This window comes from Acinonyx jubatus, chromosome B4 (assembly GCF_027475565.1).
Source record: "Acinonyx jubatus isolate Ajub_Pintada_27869175 chromosome B4, VMU_Ajub_asm_v1.0, whole genome shotgun sequence".
NCBI lineage: Eukaryota > Metazoa > Chordata > Mammalia > Carnivora > Felidae > Acinonyx > Acinonyx jubatus.
This window is the reverse complement of record NC_069387.1, coordinates 98,207,603-98,227,131: the sequence shown is the minus strand read 5'-3', so window position 1 is coordinate 98,227,131 and position 19,529 is coordinate 98,207,603. Positions and strand designations below refer to the sequence as shown.

General features: G+C 36.8%; 1 long non-coding RNA gene and 1 other non-coding gene across 6 annotated transcripts in view; one reads left to right on the top strand and one right to left on the bottom strand.

The window, feature by feature from the left end:
• LOC113602810 (uncharacterized) overlaps positions 1 to 19,529 on the bottom strand; it is a 163,523-nt gene that overhangs the window by 91,216 nt on the left and 52,778 nt on the right. The window lies entirely within an intron of this gene.
• On the top strand, positions 1,751 to 1,911 carry LOC113602925 (U1 spliceosomal RNA). The gene has a single exon (XR_003424453.1). It is a non-coding gene; the product is annotated as a U1 spliceosomal RNA (small nuclear RNA).

Genomic DNA, 19,529 nt, shown 5'->3' with positions numbered 1-19,529 from the left:
AGATATGCAAAATTTAAGAGAACCCTTGGAGATTGTCTCCCAAACCTCCTTATAGGCAATTTTCTTCTTTCTCAAACACCCCTCTATGAAGCTTATAATATCAAATAACTCTTTCTTGTTGCAATTGTTTACAAACTTTATGTTACTCTCTCTCATTTTCTGAAGATTTCTGAAGAAATCAGTGTATTGATGATCCTTTACTACCATAGCTTTTTGATTCCATGACTTCTCCTTCAATAATCTTAACCTCTATTTTCTGATTATTTCTGAAGTTGAATATCACTTCATATGTTAGTTATTAGTATTTCACTTATGTGACTGCCATTTTCATATCCTTTACCCATTTTTCTCTTGGGTTTATCATTTTCTTGCAATTAACAAAATGTCTTATTTACTGTAGATATTTATCCCTTGTTGACTTTAGTTATTTCACATATCCTTTTCCAATCTGTAATCTGTATATGAATTTTCCTTATTATATCTTTTGATGAAGCAAAGCCTTTAATTTTAATGTCTTTTCCATCCATTTCTTTTTTATCTTAGAGTTTGTGCTTTCTGGAGTTAGTTTAAGAAGTTTTCCCATACCCCAAAGTCAGAAAAATAATCTACGTTTCTGTTTTTTCTTTTATATTAGTTTTTCAGATGTACATTTTCCATTTACGACTTTAATTCAAGTAAATTTCACTCTCCCAAGGGACATAAACATACATATATATATATATACACACACACAGATATATATGTATATATATACATATGCATATATATGTGTGTGTGTATATATATACACACATATATATATAATATTTGTGGTATTAAAATGTCATTGGAAAAGATGGAAAATTGGGGGGGAGTTCAAAAAAGTTTCTTAAGTAGGCAATATGAAAAAGGGTTGAGAAACACTGCTATAGGTTAAGAATCCAGCATTACTTTTCTCCATAAAATGACACTTTCCTAATACTATCTATTTAATGTTTCATCAATCCTTTCTCCACCTGCACGTATCAGCTGTATAATACCTGAGCACCCGCAGGTCCTTTTTCAAAATTGTTTTAATTATTCCTAACATACTTAGTCTTCTTATACCCGGCAAAATAAGTGTGTTGAATTCATTTTTTTACAAGTCCTACTGGGGTGAACCTGGGTGACTCAGTAGATTGCGTGTCCAACTCTTGATTTTGCCTCAGTTCATGATCCCAGAGTAATGGGATTGAGTCCCACATCAGATTCTGCACTGAGCATGGAGCGTGCTTGAGATTCTCTCTCCTTTTCTCTCTGTTCCTCTCCCCTCCTCATGCATGCTCTCTCTCTCTCTCTAAAAACAAATAATAAATAAAAAAATAAAGTCTTACTGGAATTTTCATTGGGGTTGAACTGAATTTACAGATTAATTTTGGAGAACTGACATTTTACACTGATGGCATCCATTTCTTGAGCATGGTATAGCACTCCCATTTATTTAAGGCCTTTATGCCCTTAATAAGTTAAATTTTCTTTTCTTAGAGATCATATGCATTATTTATTCAGTTAAAATCATAGTGTATAGTTTTAATTGTTATTAGGAATGGCATCACAGAATCTGTTATATTTTTAGTTGGCTATTGCTGATGCAGAGGAACACTACTGACTTTTGTAAATAGATCTTATATCTGACATTCTTATGAAATCTCTTATGAGATCTATAGTCTTTCTGTTAACTTACTCGGGATTATCTCAACTGGAAAAAAAAAAAAAAAAGAAGAGTGAGGAGATACTATGGCAGGGGAGATACCATGATCACGAAGGTAGTTTTCCCAGGATGAGGCTCATCCATTGCATTCCAGATGTCTTGACTCTTGGGATTTCTCCAAATGAGGGAAACTTGACTGCATAATTTGTGGTAGTAGGGAACTGTGTTCATGCTCTCCCCTCCCTGTGCCACCACACCAAAAAACAAAACAAAATAAAACAATCCAAAAACAAAAGAGAGAGGGGAGAAGAAGGAAAGAAAAAAAAAGAAGAGGAAAGAAAAAGAAATACTTTCTCTGAAGCAGATAAGGAGCAAATCTAGTAACCTATATGTAGCAGGAAGAACAGAGAATTGAACCTTTGTGGAACACACTATATAATAATCAGCTGGTGTGTTTAATGGCACAGGCAATTTCTGCTTTGCATTTGCAATGATCAACTTATTCAATTCTGCCTCATAAATACTTACAATTACTTTTGGCTTCCTTATTCATATGCTCAGTCCTTTTTGCCCTCTATAATTATGAATTTCAGAAAGGTATCTTATTACAAAAGATTAGAACCACTTGTATTGCTTTATCTCGGCAAGCAGAACAGTAGTCAATATTCTATGTCTTTCTTTGAACAGTCATTATTAATAATTCTGAACATTCTCACCAGTACTCAAAATGAGGAAAAAATTAAGTCCTATGGGTTGGAGGAAGAAAAAAAATCTCTTCAGTAGTTTCCTGAATGATGACTATCAAAAATGGCTATGTCAAAGTGATCCTATTTACCTGATGATCCAAATTTATTGCTTAATAAGAGCTTTAAGAGATTAGTTGCATCAAAATATACCATTCTCTAAATTGAACACTATCTACAAAATGAAATTATGCTCCATTGCAACAAACTTGGACAAAGTTTCCATGCAAACATATGACTATAGAATCTGAAAATTTCCCCAAATAGTCACAAGAAAAAAACTAGATGACTTTAAATATTTTTAAGATGTTTTTAATGTTTATTTATTTTTGAGAGACAGAGATAGAGTGTGAGCGAGGGAGGGTCAGAGAGAGAGGGAGACACAGAATCCGAAGCAAGCTCCAGGGTCTGAGCTACCAGCACAGAGCCCAACATGGGGCTTGAACCCACAGACTACAAGATCATGACCTGAGCTGAAGTCGGATGCTCAACTGACTAAGCCACCCCGGTGCCCCAAAACTAGAAGCCTTTAGAAACAAGTTCCTGACAATGATTAAATCAATTGGGACTGAAAATTTCTTCACCACCTAAAAAATCCAAGAAATCATTTGGCCAACAAGCAGTTTCTACCAGAATAAAAGTGTAGCACTTGGAAAAACTTAAACATATGTATTTTAATGAAAAAAACAAAAACAAAAACAAAAACAAAAACCTTTTTTAAAGTAAGCTCTATGCCCAACATGGGGCTTGAACTCAACCCTAAGATCAAGAGTCACATGCTCTACTGACTGAGCCAGCTAGGTGTCCCTAAGCATATGTATTTTAAACAGCATAACTTGGATTTCTACATAAAGCTTTTTGTAAGCTAAATTAAATACAGTGCTAAGGCATACAAAAGAAACACTAAGATTAGTTCTTATTTAAGAGAACAGACTTCTATGTATCCATTAAGTGGGACAGATAGACAAATTTGTAACAATGGGATAATCTTAGCTGCCTTTAGTAGAGTAGGACTCAAAGTAAAATATAATGGCTTAGCAAGAAGGGAGAAAATCATAACAGAAACATCTTTATGAAGATGATCCTGTATAATTCTAAGACACGAGAACATGACATTTAATGGAAACGTTTTCAAACAGAACAGTACTGATTTAATGTAGGTCATCATTAAAGGTGGCAGAGCCACCAATGGTATTGCTAACTCACTGTACTTTGTGTATATCTCTATGAAAACACAAGTTCACCCTATGTCATAATTTTGAGCACTTGGCAGTCAGAAATTATCCCTTCCTCTCCTGTTTTGTTTGTTTGTTTGTTTTAAAAATTTCCTGTACTCAGCATGGTGGATAGGTGTGTAGTAGGTGTTCAATCTTGGAAATGCTTTGTGTTTTCAAATGATTTGATTATATGACTTAAGACTTTGAACTATTTCTAGATGTATTCACTATCACTGGGTTGTCTAATAGGCATATGACTTACTCTGCTTGAGCCACAATACCCTGAATTAGTTCAGTCTAGACCAATTATTCTAACCTCCAACTTGGACTTTTAACTCTGCCAGATGCTATTTGACAGTGGATTCTCCAATACTGAAAATCTTGCCAAGCATACATTATGTAGTTGCATAATTACAGCTTTCTAATACTCAGTATGGTATTATTAGCTCAAGCTGTAGCTCATTTAGTGTACATAATTACAGCACACTCAGCAGTGAACACTGACCTACAAAAAGGGGGGGTGGTTTCTGGTGCTGTTTTTTTATCTACTTCAATTAACAATGTTTGTAGTTATTACTAAAACTCCAAATTTTGACAAAGTTTGATATTCACATTACACTTTCATGTGCCTCTGGAATATCTAACATCACACTGATATTTTAGAACTATGATTTCTGCTAATGGTTATTGAATATTATTTGAATAACACTTCAGGGTTTGTTTGTTTTTTTTTTCTTTTCCTTCCTCTGGTGGGTGCCTGGTGGCAAAACAACAAGCGATAAAATGGTTTAAAAGAGTATGAGTCTTAAAGAAATGTTCTGCTGGAGAGTTATCATTTGTTAAATTTTTAGAATGCCTAGGGCATATTCACACTTCAGGAAATGACACTTTCTTGTCATCATTCCATTTACATATTTCATAGCATCCAGTACCCGTCTTTAAGAGGCACAGGAGTTAGCCCTTAAGCAAATGGTAGTCCTAGGTGTGTTCTCACAGGATTTGGGATTGTTCTGGACATGAAGTATTAAGTCTTAGAGGAACTTGGGAGGGGCTCCAGTTGCCTGGGCATTTCCTCTCTGACTAGCTTCACATCTTATTGATCCCCTGTCACTGTTACACATCTCCTCTGAGCCACTTTTCCTTGGCCTACATGCTCCTTGGGGCTTACCTGCATTACAAGAAAGATTAAAAACTTAACCCCAACATATGGCACTTAACTGCAACTCACAATATCAATAGTTAAAGAACTTTATTTTTAAAAAGAGATGTCCTGAAGACTATTCTTTTACCTTTCCTTAACTGAATTGTCATGAATAACAAGAGCTAATGCTTTCGCACATTATTTCACATTGTAAATCTCTGTGAACCTTAAGAAGAAATCGCTTTAAGTGTGAAGTATATTTTCCATTTTATTCAAGTACTCAAATTCAAAAAAAATGATTTTTAAGGAAGAAACTTCAGTTTTCAAACTAGTCCTAATTTACATTTTAATTGGAATATTAAATATTCTGAAGGTGAAAGCCATGGCTGCTTCAATTTTAACGACCTCTTTCCATTTCCAAATACACACAAAAGTAATTTTAATTTATGTGGTTGAAAGTTCACATTCTAATATAGACAGGAAAATTGATTTTAATTCCATAAAAGTCTTTTTGGTATTATGTAAAAAGATGCTTAACACCATAATCAGTTAAATAAAGGGGTTTTATTTTATGGGGTAATTTTTCAGACTGTGGTTTGACCAATAACACACACACATACACACACACACACAAACACACACACAGAGTTTTCTTTATACTAAACCATGTTATAATATGGTTCCACTTAAAACATCCTGACATTTCCCTTACACTGGTCTTGTGACCATTATAGAACTGAATGACTATTATGAAACTCAGTGATAGGCTACATAAAAAAAAAAAAAAAAAAAGGGCCTCTCTTGGTAAGTGTCAATAAAGTACAGATATGTTAGCCCAAGCCCCGCTTTGGGTGAGCCTGAGCCCGGCTTGGGGTCTGCACTCTCTTTCTCTCTACCCCTTGCTCACTCATGCTCTCTCTGAAAGAAAGGAAGAAGGAAAGAAAGAAAGAAAGAAAGAAAGAAGACAAGACCAGAGATAAAAAAAAAAAAAAAACTTTTGTTCATTGCTTTCATTCATAATTGAAGGAAATATGAATTTAATTAGAGATAAATTAAAATAAAGATGTCATTTTTTTTCCCTATCTAGGTGTACAGACCCTGAAATGTATGCATAGTTATCCCTGGCTCATGCCTTCCTTTCACCCATCCTGTGTAAGAACTATAAGGACCCTGTACTAGACTTATTCTGTGCCATTCAAAAGAGCAGAACCAGGCTCAGTGGGTTCATGTTATAAGAAAGATAGATTTTTGCCTGAAACTAATATAACACTGTATGTTAACCACACTGGAACTTTTTTTAAAAAAAAGCCCACATCTACCAGTAAAAACATTTGGGTAACAGTATGTTTCATTTCTGATGAATACTTTAGAAATAAATACTAAGATTATATAACAGGCAAAAAAAATTAAGTCAAATTTCAGTTAACATAATGGAGAATCTCCCCAAAATTAAAAAATCCTCAAAAATAGTAGACCACATAAAGTAATGAATTTTTCATCGCTAAAAACTTCAAATAAGGTTGAATGTGATTAAGGATTTCTGTATTAGAAATGAAATAAAATGTAACAAGAACAATGTTTTCTAGACATGTGGAATGCAGCAGGCCTGGTAACATTTGCCAGGCATGGCACTTCACCTTCAACAACTCATGCAATTCTAACAGAATACTGGGACGTAGGCAGTATCCCCTGAATATTAGCTCAGGGACTTTTAAATATCTTGGCCAGGCCAAACATCTAAGAGGTTGAATTCAAATCAAGGTCTTTCAGGCCCCGAAGGTTAGTAGTTTCCAACTGAAAAATGGAGTTAATAATACCTACTTATAGGATTGTTATGAGGACTTAAAAAAATAATAAATACCAAGTGCATATACCAGACTATCATGGATAATAATATTCTAGGTACTTTACATGTATAAACTCATTTCATCTTCAGAGCAACTCTATGAGGTAGATGATATTATCATCCCCATTTTACAGATGAGAAAACAGAAACGCTAGGATGTTGAACAGCTTGCCAAAAGTTACACAACCAGTAATTGGACTTGAACCCAGGCAGTCTGACTCCAGGTTCCAAGTTGGTAACTACTATGCTATGCTGCAGTCAGACACGGTGCTAGCAATTTGTTTTATACATTTGCAAGATTTCTCTTCTCAACAAGACAATTACTGTTGAGGGTAAAACATTGTCTTAATAAAACTAGGGTTGTTTGAGACATAAAAATTCAAACGAGGCCTACAGTTTTTTTCGTCACTGTACAGTTCGTTCATAAATGTTCTGTGCTAAAGATCTCTGTCATCCTAACTTTAATTTACTTTACATGCTAATATCTAAGTAGGAAAGAGCTCCTCACTTCTTGATTCTTATTCCTCCACTCCTACTTCTGTCAAGGCTGTTGGAAACAAAAACAAATGACTCCGAGACAAAGCAAAAAATCTGGGCAGGTCTCCTATCTGACTTTGAGGGAGATCAGCAACAAATCTATCAGCTTTACCTAAATCCCTCTGCAACACAAACAATAATCATTTAAAAGAACCTTACGATTTCATTTGTAGATTTCCCCCCTTTTTGCCCACCCACCATATCTTCCTTGTAAGTACAAGACTTTTCAGGATCCAACCCTGTCAGTTTGTTTCAGAACCAACTTGTTTTGCCTCTGTCACCTGTTTCTTTTAGTCATTAATATTATTATTTATAATCTCTGAAGACTTTTTGTTCCTGGTTGGTCACTGACAATGTACTCCGGGGAGAAACAAGAACCACCCACTCTCAGGGAAGCTTTGTAAAGTGCCACTGTGATTGTTGCTAAGCCCGGTTTCTCTGTCCTACGCTGGACTCCAGAATGATGATTCACAAACTGAGATTTAAGACTTGCTATTTCAAAGAGACAAACAAAATATTTATTTCTGTCTTTCTCTGGAGAAGTTATTTGAGTCACTCACATGTCTCTCTTGGTATTTAAAAGGCTATAGTTTTAAGTAATTATATGACAATCTTGATAAATGGATATAAACTGCTAGCAAAGCAGGGTGTTACTATTGTACTTGCAAAGAAAGCAGTGTTTTAACATTCACATGCGTTCTCTCATTTGATCCTCATACAAACTCTATGAGGTTTTGGGGCGCCTGGGTGGCTCAGTCGGTTAAGCGTCCGACTTCGGCTCAGGTCATGATCTCGCGGTCCGTGAGTTCGAGCCCCGCGTCGGGCTCTGTGCTGACCCCTCAGAGCCTGGAGCCTGTTTCGGATTCTGTGTCTCCCTCTCTCTCTGACCCTCCCCCATTCATGCTCTCTCTCTGTCTCAAAAATAAATAAATGTTAAAAAAAAAAACAACTCTATGAGGTTTCAATATCTTTGTATGAGTGACTGAAACAAAGTGGTTGAGCAAACTACCAGAGGGTCTGTCCCTGGTATGTGGTAGAACTGGAATTCAATCCATGTCTGTCAGATTCCAGAGCTCAAGTTCTTAAACCTCTATATTCAGCTATCAGGGACATTTCTCAACAACCCAGACAGGCCACTGGCAAATACTGCTGAAATACTTGGTTTATATCTTACACACTAGAGTCTTCTATCCACTTATAAAAATGTACCCCAAGCTACTTTCCCTGATATTCTGTCTTTAAATCCTTTCAGACAGTTCTGTTTTATCTCCTGATCACCATCCTCTGTGCTGCTTAGTGCCAAGAAAAGTTACTTTTAGCAAGAAGTCTCTTCTGGGGGTCAATTTCACAAATGCGGTCACAGCCATTACCCTTCAGTGGGATCAAGCTGAGTCCGGCTGAATCATCCCTGGGGTAATGAGCTGAACAGAGGCTGTGTGTCAGTGACAGCTAACTCATACCCTACAACACCCACCTTTAGGATCTTCTAAGAAGCGGGAAACCACTAGGCCAAGTCACTGGGGGGAAAATTTGGACCCCAGTTATCAACTTCAGATTGCTCACTGTTTTGGAGAACTAGCAACACATATACCTGTGAACAATATTTTCCTAGAAAGATCCTTTTAGTGTCTCCAGCTGTTCCTTAACCTTCTGATCAGGTCTTCATAATTCAAAAATAACTGCCATAGTTATGCAGGTGATTTTTGTTAGCTCAAGTCAAGCACTTGTTCCCTCATACTTAAGGTGCCTATGGCTGCTTTGCTAAAGGATTGTTTCATCAATAAATACTGGACTTGACCTTATACCTCTGCTGGCAGCACGGAAGTACAGAAATGTTGTAAGATATCTGGTAGTAATGATTATAGTAAGAAGCATTTCATGGGAATTTATTCTCTTCTTTAAAAGAAATGTAGACTATAAATACTAGAATCTGCCAGAAGAAAAAGAGAAAATCTTAGGTTGGCGGAATTGGAGAATTTTTGTGTTGTTATGTATCATTTTGACTTCAGTTTGCAAAGCTTTAGAAGTCTTTAAATAAATACAATTAAGAAGAAAACCTTCTCTGTGAGCCAGAGAAGCATTTTAGTATTTGTTCTGATTTATTTTTAATTTCTTGCTTACTAAAAAAACTATGAAAGATATTTTCTATTTTTTTAAGTTTATTTATTTTGAAAGAGAGCATGAGCAGGGTAGTGGCAGAGAGAGGGAGAGAGAGAATTTCTCTGCACTGCCAGTGCAGGGCCCAACATGGGACTCTAATTCACAAAGTGTGAGATCATGACCTAAGCCAAAACCAAGAACCAGACACTTAACTGACTGAGACACCCAGGCGCCCATGAAAGATATTTTCTAAAATAAGACGTAGTAATGGCTGATAAACACCCAAAAAATTGTTGTATCTAATTAGCGCAATTTTTTTTTTAATTTGTGAATTAAAAACAAGAGAGAGAGAGAGAGGAAGACAGAGAGAGGTCATCAGTGGTTGCAGTGGTATGGTTCCTATAGCATGGGTGAGTTTAAACTGAAACAATCCTTCTGACAAATTAAGTCTGCATAGGTCCAACAGCAATCAGTCCAAGCTGAAATAGGAGGCAGGAGCAATGTCACCAAAGAAAATTGGGACTGATTATCAGTGTGTTTGACCAGGTCAGAGGAGTTTTACAAACAAAAGTTGTGGCAGAAAGACACTGTAATCTAGTATGTATGTAGATAAGATCAGATTTATATGTATGGCCATAATAATGTAATCATCTAATCTAATGTTAATTAAGTCATTACTAATAAATACTAATTTAACCTAATACAGGTTATAAAACTATATTTGAAGCATGGGAATTGGAAAAGCATGTGTGTGGTGGGGAGGAGAAAGTGATGAGGTAGGCTTCAACCTTCATCTTTCATAATAAGAGGTTGCTCAGAATGAATTGAGAGATGGACGTAAGAGTCAGACATACTAAGATAAAAATATCAACTTTCCTATTGAGAGACAAGATTTGGGTTCTGGAAGATTTGGGGGGAAAGTGATCCTAGGAAGTAGAGTGAGGATGTGGGAAAGAGACAGGGAAGGGAGAAAAGCCAGTAAAACATGGGTCAGGGAACTCAATCCCCCAGGGAAACTTCTGAGAAACTGTGTGGAACCCATCTTAGAATTGTCCTACCAGGGAATGGGGAAGCTGGTCCCACTAGCTGAAGATGGTGTTGACTGCTCTGCATTTCTGTTTCCAGTAGCACTAAGTGCACCTGTGGGGCCAGAGAAAGCCCTTCTGTGGAAAAGCAAAGATGCAGAGGGGTCAGCCAGATGGAAGCCATCGCCACAGCCACAGGCAGGTAAGCTTAGAGACGGGTGTTGCATAGGGGTGGGGTGCTAACAGCTTCTGTCAGACATCCGCTGGACTGAACCATGAAGGGTGAGCTTCCTAATATTTCAACTGTGAGTTGGGCCTACTTAGCCACTCTGTCACTGGCCTCACACACAGAGGGCAGACTCTGCCTCAGTATGTTCACAGAATGGAAGCAGAAGGCACCCTGCCTCAGGCAGGTGCACACAAGAGAAAGAAGAGTGGGCTGAGGCAGGCCTCCTTACTAGCCAGTTAAGTCACTCCTCCTCTATAGAGGAGGGAATGCCAGAGGAGAGAGGAAGGGCCCCAACAGAAATCATCATATAAAAGCTAATACTGCAATTAAAAACAACAATGACAGAAAGGAGTGGAATTCACGTATTATTTCAGATTATCAAGGTATACACCCCCATACAGCTAAAAAATTGCAGAAGTTATCTTTTGGAGAGTGGGAATTGGACTAGGAGAAATAGAAAAATGACTGCTCTTTTTCACTACAATTTTAATCATGACATCTTATTATTTTAATCTTCATCCATGCATTATTTTGATAAAACATTAAATTTGAAAAAACTATATGGCAGACCCACCACACTGAGGAGGAAAAAGTTTTTTTTAACAGATATGACAGAATAATCCCAGGTATAAAAAATTCTACATGAACAGTTGTTACTTTTATAATCAGGAAAATAAACATACACACTAAAAATACTTTAAAATACATAAATAAAGCATAGATGAGTTGGACTCACTGATACGGTCCTTCTACATTTTATACTTACAAGTATTATACTTATTAAGTATTTGATTTTATTTCAGTAATTAATTCTAAGAAGCAACAGTGAAAATAAATTTAAGAACATGAGTGGTTACACTATGCTAGTTCAAACACCCCTGTTTGATTGAAATGTCTGGGTCCATTGGGATGTAAATAAAACCAGTGAGGTACCAATGTGAAATGCAAGAAACTCCGGATTTGGAAGAAAAAAAAGAAAGAAAAAAAAGCCTAAATTGGAGTTCTAAATCTGCCACTCACTAACTCTGATGTTGGTTATGTTCTTGAACGTCACTGAGCCTCAGTTTCCCTCTGTAAAGGGGGTGTAACAATGCTTACCTCACAGGATTATTTTTGAGATGAAGTGAAATAATGTATGAAAGCACTGTAAACAGTTATATAAATACAGGTATATATTTGAAAACTGTTTTTAAATATTAGATAGTAAAACAAAAAATACTTATAGATAACCTATTAATAGAAGAATTATAAAGGCACATTTTAAAATTAAAATTTCAAAAAACAATAAAATTAAAATTTCATTAGAAAATATATTTCAATTTAAAATGTATATGAAGATAGGGGCACCTGAGTAGCTCAGTGGGTTAAGCATCTGACTTTTGGCTCAGGTCATGGTCTCGTGGTTCATGAGTTTGAGCCCCGTGTCAGGCTCTGCACTGGCAGTGTAGAGCCTTTTTGAGATTCTCTCTTTCCCTCTCCCTCTCTGTCTGACCCTTCCCTGCTCTCTCTCACATGCACTCTTTCTCTTTCAAAAGAAAAAATTAAAATTAAAAGAATTAAGATGTTGATGAAGATAAAAATTTCCATCACTAGGTGCTAGCCAGTACCTTGGCATATTTATAGCAATCCTGTTTTTCACATTACAATTTTTTTATCTCATTATAAAAGAAATATGTGTCTATTAATATATCCTCAAATGTGTCTTCACCCAAAATGACTTTCAATGGTTACAAAACATTTCATCAAGCAGCTGTGTAGTAATTTGACATCTTCCTATTGTTAAGATAGTTAGGTTGTTTCCAATTTTTCAGTATAATTGACTTGGGTTCAGTATGTTCCTAGACAAATTGTTACACTCTGAGTCAGAATTGCCTATTTACTCATCTGTTTCCCTACACTGGACAATAAGCTTTGGGAGGAACTATTTTTTTTATGCCTTTGTTACTTACTGCCTAGTATTTTGTCTGGCATATAATATCTACATATATAAATATGTGCTCTGTGAATGAACAAGGGAATGAGTTAACGAATGATGGTACTTTTCTACAATTTAAGTGGTATTGTAGGGATGCCCAAGAAAATGAGATAATCTTTATGAAAGTGCTTTGTGTGTTTTAAACTTCATTATCTTTTAATCAGCATTATTTTTGCTGTTTTTGTTGTTACCATGAACCAGAACAATAAGAAGGAGACACTTGAGGGGCAGATGTGGGTGTCAGTGGGGATATGATATGGGAGAGAGGGGCGAAACACACCTCTTCCTCTCCTAGACACTGGCAAGCAGGCTCCATTTAGAGCCCTTTGTCTGCCTTGGCAAGGACACAGCTTTCATCTTAATAGAATCCTCTGCTGGCAGTGCAGTAAGTAGCTGTTTCAAAGCAGGAAGGAAAAACAGTAAAAGGAATGGCTGTGGGAAATTGTGAGAGGAAAACATTTTTCTCATTTTCTACTTAAAATTTGAGTTAGGAATACACAAAGGGGAATATATGGAAAGAAATGCAGACTGCCTCTGCATACCTAAGTTCTATGCTTGAGGCCAACACAAATGTGTATTTGCTAAAATCTGGATGTAATGTGCTGAAAAAACTGTAGAGGTTAGAAAGTCTTGGAAGCAGTGTGTATTACAGGAGGAGTGCTATATTAAGATAATTTCTGGTTTCAAGGGTGCATGCACCAAGGAACCTTCTGGGTGATGGAAATAGTTCATATCATGTTGGAGTGGTGGTTACATGGGTGTATACAACTGCCACAACTCTCTGAACTAAACACATAGGATCTCTGTGTATTTTATTGAATGTAAATTGTAGAGGCTGCTTTTAGGCAACTAACTTAAGCAATGGAAACCTGAATAAGTTTAAAAGATCCCATAGTGGCCACTGGGGCTGAATACAAACAGGCCCATCAGGTGGCCCACTTCAAAATATCCATAAGCCCTAGCTGACCAACTTATACCCAGGCACAGGTACCTAAAAAGGAAAATTCCTTAAGTTCCCATACCTTCTTACTTTCCGCCCCCCCCCCCCCCCCTTAACTACAGCCTCCCACCACTGCCTCCTGGCTGACAGTCTCTCCTTTGCTGTCTAGCCCGCTGCTCCCTTGCAGTGTATTCAATAAACTTCTATTTCCTTTGTTCTGCCTTGGGTGAATTCTTTCACCACCAGTGCCTCTGGCCTCTACCCTATCAGATCATGCCAAATAAATTATAACTCAATTTGAAAAATTATTAAGTAATAGAGATTTTCTTTGTGGTTGCAAAAATAACATACATTCATTCTAGAAAGTTTAGAAAATACTGATAAGCACAAAGAAGGAAATAAAAATTATGTGGACTTTTATTGCCCAGAGATAATCACCCTTAACAGTTTGTGTCACTGTTATCTGAGTTTCCATCATCCCACCATCCCATTTAGGAGGCTACCTAATAAAGCAATATTTATCATAATATGGACATAATGACCCAACCACTTATAAAATTTGTTCCCACCCAACATCCTCTAGCTTAACATGAGGTTTCATCCCCACCCATCCTGTCAAAGTGCTGGTCAGGCAGCCATTGCCTGAATGTTGGATATAAACATCCACAAATGTAATGGAAATTGACCCTAAAGTGAATTATAATTTTTTTAAAAATCAAGGTATACTTCATAAAGTCAGTGAACATAATGTTGGAAAACTGCTGGGTCATGTAAAAGCCATGAAAAAATAAGGAGTCGACCTGATGTGCCTGTACTAAAAGAAAATAAACAGGTTTGATGATAAGCACTTCAAAAGAGAATGATTCGACTATTAAACATTACAAGAGGCTCTTTGGAAAATAATGAAGCCCTCAAATTATTTTTGTTACAAAAGTTATGATAGTACTATAAATGTCAGCCATAAAGTGGTGAAGAATATTATAACATACTACGATAAAATTATATTAAAAAGAAAAAAGCTAAAATCTCACCATTTTAAGTTTTTTCCCAAACATTTAAAAAATTTTTTCTATAACATAGTAGCTCAAATATTAACGTGCATAGGAATCACTTGGAGATCTTGTTAAAATACAGATTATGATTCAACCAGGACAGGAGAGGGGACATAGAGTCTGCATTTGTAACAAACTCCCAGGAATGCTGATTCTGGTAGTCTGTGGCCCTTACTTGAAAAATAAGACTGTAAAATTGTGGTTTCAGTAGATTCACTTTGCATGGCCTTTATTCAATACTAATAATCTCTGAATATTAAGAAACTCCTCTCTATCCACCCAGCTATTTCTAATTTAACTGTTCTAGACACATACAATATACATTTCTCAAAATCACGTGAGGGCTCGTTCAAACAGATTTTTGGACCCTGATACCCACAGTTTTTCTGTTGGTAAATCTGGGGTGGGGTCCAAAAATTTGCCTTTCTAACTAGTTCCCAGGTGATGCTACTCTTCTTGGTCCAGGTATATGTGCCATGAATAACTAGTTTAGACTGATAGCAAATAACTTCAGGGTGTTGTTTACAATACTCAAATTAGACATTCTGCTTGTAACATCTGAAAAACAAAGAACAAGATAGAAATTGTACAGATCACAGGAACAAGCCCCAAACATTAAACTATCTAAATGTTCCTGCTATTTACTGAACTCAATGATCCAGCTCACGGCCCAAGGTTCAGTATTATTTTGTATATGATGTATGTCAGTGTTCTCTGTTTTGACTGCGGAATTATTTTTATTAATGATTCTCTATAATTTGTATTTTTAATTATATTTCCAAAGAGAGTAATAAAACTACACATATTAGATATGCTTAGATTATCAATTGTTTTATGTCTTTGCTGTTCACAAAGGATTGCCCCTCACTTTACAGGTAGCAGCTCTATCATCTTGTGCTAGCATTATTAGAATGTGCAAATACATACATATTTATTGGTATAAACTACTCAGTACACACATTTTCTTTGTATGGATCCTTTCAGACAATCCTCTCGTTTTGAGGAGATAAATGCAGATAATACAATCTTCAAATCCACTTCCTATATTTGTAATACAGTGCAATACAATGCAATAGGCAAAAAATCAACAATCAACTTAAGACTTCACTATAATAACCCTCGTCCTCTGAGGACCCACCACTCAGGATACTGCAAACCTTTAATTACTACTCTTAGTATTGTTATTCAGTAGGCAGTGTAATCATGTAACTTCATTTTCATCCAGCACACAGGTTTGCTATCAGTCCAGAGTGCTGTCCTGGGAAGCTATGTCAGATACCCCAGGAAGAAGCAGAGTTTGTAGTGGCTAAGCGCTCTAACTCTAGAGCCAGATAGTATATAGTTCACATCCCGGCTCTATCATCTACTATGAGTTCTGCAGTCTTAAGCAAGTAAATGGATCACTCTGCTCTCAATTTTCTCATCTGTAAAATGGGAATAATAATACAGCATATTTCACAATATCATTGTGATACTCAAATAAGTTAATATGGTAAAGAATTTAGAACAGTTCCTGGCACAAATTTAAAAGACAATAAATATAGCTATTTTATTACGTCCCTAACACTGAACTGGAAGTCAGAAGACCGGGGTTCAAGTCTTGGCTCTGTCACTAGTTTTGTAACTTTAGATAAGCTATTTCGCCTTTCTGAGCTTTGTCTGCAAAACAGGGCTCACGATCCCTGCCTTGCCAAGCTGATAGAGTTGTGATCTCAAATAAAACAGTACATGTAAATGTGCTTTAGAAAACTGTAAAGCACTATATAATAGAAAGAGTCAAAAATCCTTTTTTATAGTTTTCTCTTATTATAAACCTTATTTTAATGCATTTAATTATATGAAATATTTTATAGAATAGAAATATGATCAAAGCAGGAAAGTATTCTGAATGAATACTTTCTTTTCTTACATTTTTATAGTCACTTATTTAGGAATTTAATTTTTTTTCTGAGATTTAATGTTTATGTATTTTTGAGACAGAGAGAGACAGAGCTTGAATGGGGAAGGGTCAGAGACAGAGAGGGAGACACAATCTGGAGTAGGCTCCAGGCTCCCAACTGTCAGCACAGAGCCCGATGTGGGGCTCAAACTCATGGACCGTGAGATCATGACCTGAGCCAAAATCAGATGCTTAACCAACTGAGCCACCCAGGCTCCCCTTTTTTCTGAGATTTAAAATGAAACTCATTAGAATAAAATTTCTACAGTGTCCTTTTCTCCACTAAAAATAAAAGAAACATTTTGCCATCACTAGTCTTCTAGCTGTCTAGTATGGTATAGTATAAAAAGTGTGGGTTTTGAGAACAGAAGACCAATACAGATCCCATGTGAGCTGTGTGACCTTGCCCAAGTCATTTAAATGCTCTGAGCTTCTGGTTTTATCACAGGAATGATAGTAGCTGCACAGCCCACCTCCCTAGGTAGGCCCTAGAGGGAACCTAATGAAATACAAATTTTCATAGTTGCATAGGTTGAAGATAGCATCAGATATATATTTAGCCCATGAATCAGTGAATTTTTTTTCATAAAGACTGAACAGTAAATATTTTAGGCTTGGCAGGCCATAAGCCTCTGCCAAACTACCCAATTCTCCCATCATTGCACAAATGCAACCATAGACAGTATATAAACAAATTGACATGGCTGTATTCTTTTTTTTAATAAAAGTTTTATTTGTTTATTTATTGAGCAAGAGACAGTGGGGGAAAGGCTGAGACAGAGACAGAGAGAAAATCCCAAACAGGCTCTGTGCTGTGAGCGCAGAGCCCAATGTGGGGCTCAAACTCACGAACTGTGAGATTGTACCCAAGACAAAGAGTCAGACCCTCAACTGACTGAGCCACCCAGGTGCCCTGGAATGGCTATGTTCTAATAAGACTTTTGTGGTAGGGTCCCCTCCTAAGGGGAAAAAAAACAAAACAAACCTCAACCTGGCTATACACGTATGTGACAACATCCCTCATGACCTCGTAACATGAGACCATTTAATCAGACTACATGTCTCTGTGCTACCATATATGAGAGACAAAGAAGTAGGAAAAAAAAAAAAACTAAGCCACATGGCGTTCGGGGCTCAGTTCTTCGGGTACGAACCAAACTGAGCCGTGCCAGCAGGAATAAAGTTGCTTCCTAGAAAGAAAAGGCTCGGTGTCACAACTCTCTGTGCGAGAATCCTGCTACCCTTTGTGGACACTGAAGTTTGGTTTTCATATAAATTTCACATGACATGAAATATTCTCCTTTCAATATTTTTCAAACCATTTAATTTACCATTCTTGGCACAGAAGCAGGCAGTGGACTGAAACTGGCCTATAAGCCATACTTTACTTACCATGCCTAGCACATAGCAGATGACAGTAGCTAATATTAGACATATAACGTTGATTTATAAAATGTAAACATTAGGTATAATCTATTGGCAACTTTCCTGTTCTTCATCATGACCTGAAGACTATCAGCCATTGTCCCATTATCACAGCTGTACTCTCCCAATAGATATAATTCATCTGGAACTGTGGGTTTGGCACCCTCTAAAGCATTGATTTAGACTCTTACTAAATCCTTCATATATATCAAATTTTAATTTTCTCATTTTCAATTAAATGTTAAAAATCTTTTTTTAAGTAAAGTAATTCTCATTCTAAAACTTTCAAAAAACAGAGAAAAGTAAAAATAATGAGAATCTCTCATAATGATAGCATTCATATCAGTTCCTGCTTATGTTTTCTACCTTCCCCTTTGAAGACTATTCTCTTTACTGAAAAAACAAAAAAGAAGTAAAGCAACAGTTAAGTGGTTACACTTTCTCTGCCATCTGTCAGTATTACATCATTTTCTACCTCCAAACATAGCTTTGTTTTGTTTTGTTTTAACTGAATTGTATTTGTTATCCTCAACTTCAGCTGGTTCTGCACTTTATCCTTCCTGAGTTTTTCTTCCATGTGTGTCCTTGGTTGTGCACACCTCTTTCTATCATCAGTATTTATCTTAGCAGAGCCCCATTCTTTTCAGCCACATGTTGTTTCTTTGGTATTTTCTTATCAGCTTTATATGTGATTGTAATTTCTTACAACCCATGCTTCCCTATGGAAGGGATAAACCTAAGGATAAAATGGAACCATAGAACAGTAATAAATAATATTTTTTTCTGATTTTCATCCCAACCCTCTATTGTGGGACTTGTAGCTAAACTTTTTTTATTTTTTATTTTTTTAATGTTTATTTATTTTTGAGAGAGAGAGAGAGAGAGAGAGAGAGACAGAGACAGAGTGAGACCAGGGGAGAGGTAGAGATAGAGAGAGAGAAACACAGAATCCAAAGCAGGCTCCAGGCTCTGAGCTATTAGAACAGAGTCCAATGCGGGGCTCAAACTCACAAACCACGAGATCATGACCTGAGCCGAAGTCAGACTTTTAACCAACTGAGCCACCCTGGCGCCCTCTGTCGCTGCTCTTAAAGTCTCGTCCAGTTGTCTCTAGGAAGCTCATAGGAGGTGTGAGGAAGCTCATGTGCTCATAAACAAGTCATGTCAGCTATCACCTCTGTCTGCCATGATTCTCTCCTACTCAGGCCCTCGTTGATGACATCTGCTGTCCAAACCTTTGCTTCCCATGAAGTTAGTTGATAGTGCCTGGCCATTGCCTCTACTGCAGGTGATATCCATACCAAGGGTGTTTTCTCCTATAGCTACAAACTATTAAAATCTCTCCCACTCTTGAAACTGGTTCTCACTGCTACAGGGTAATGAGGGCTGGCCTTTACTGCTGCTACCACCATCCCGGCTGGTCACCATTGTAGACTCATTAAATGTTAGAGTTGGAGGAGGCAATTTTTAGAGTCTTTAATGCGCTGAAGCCTGCTGCACCAAAGTAGGATCACAGCTCTTTCTGTGTGTGTTAGCATTAACAGATGAGTAACAAGATAGGATTGTCTTGTTATCCTAGTATCTTACACAGTTCGTTGAAACAGAGATTTCATTTCTTCTATTCCCCCCTCCTTAGGACTCTAACATGGGTTTACAGACTCTGGGTCAGAGGCTAGACCTGAGACATAGAC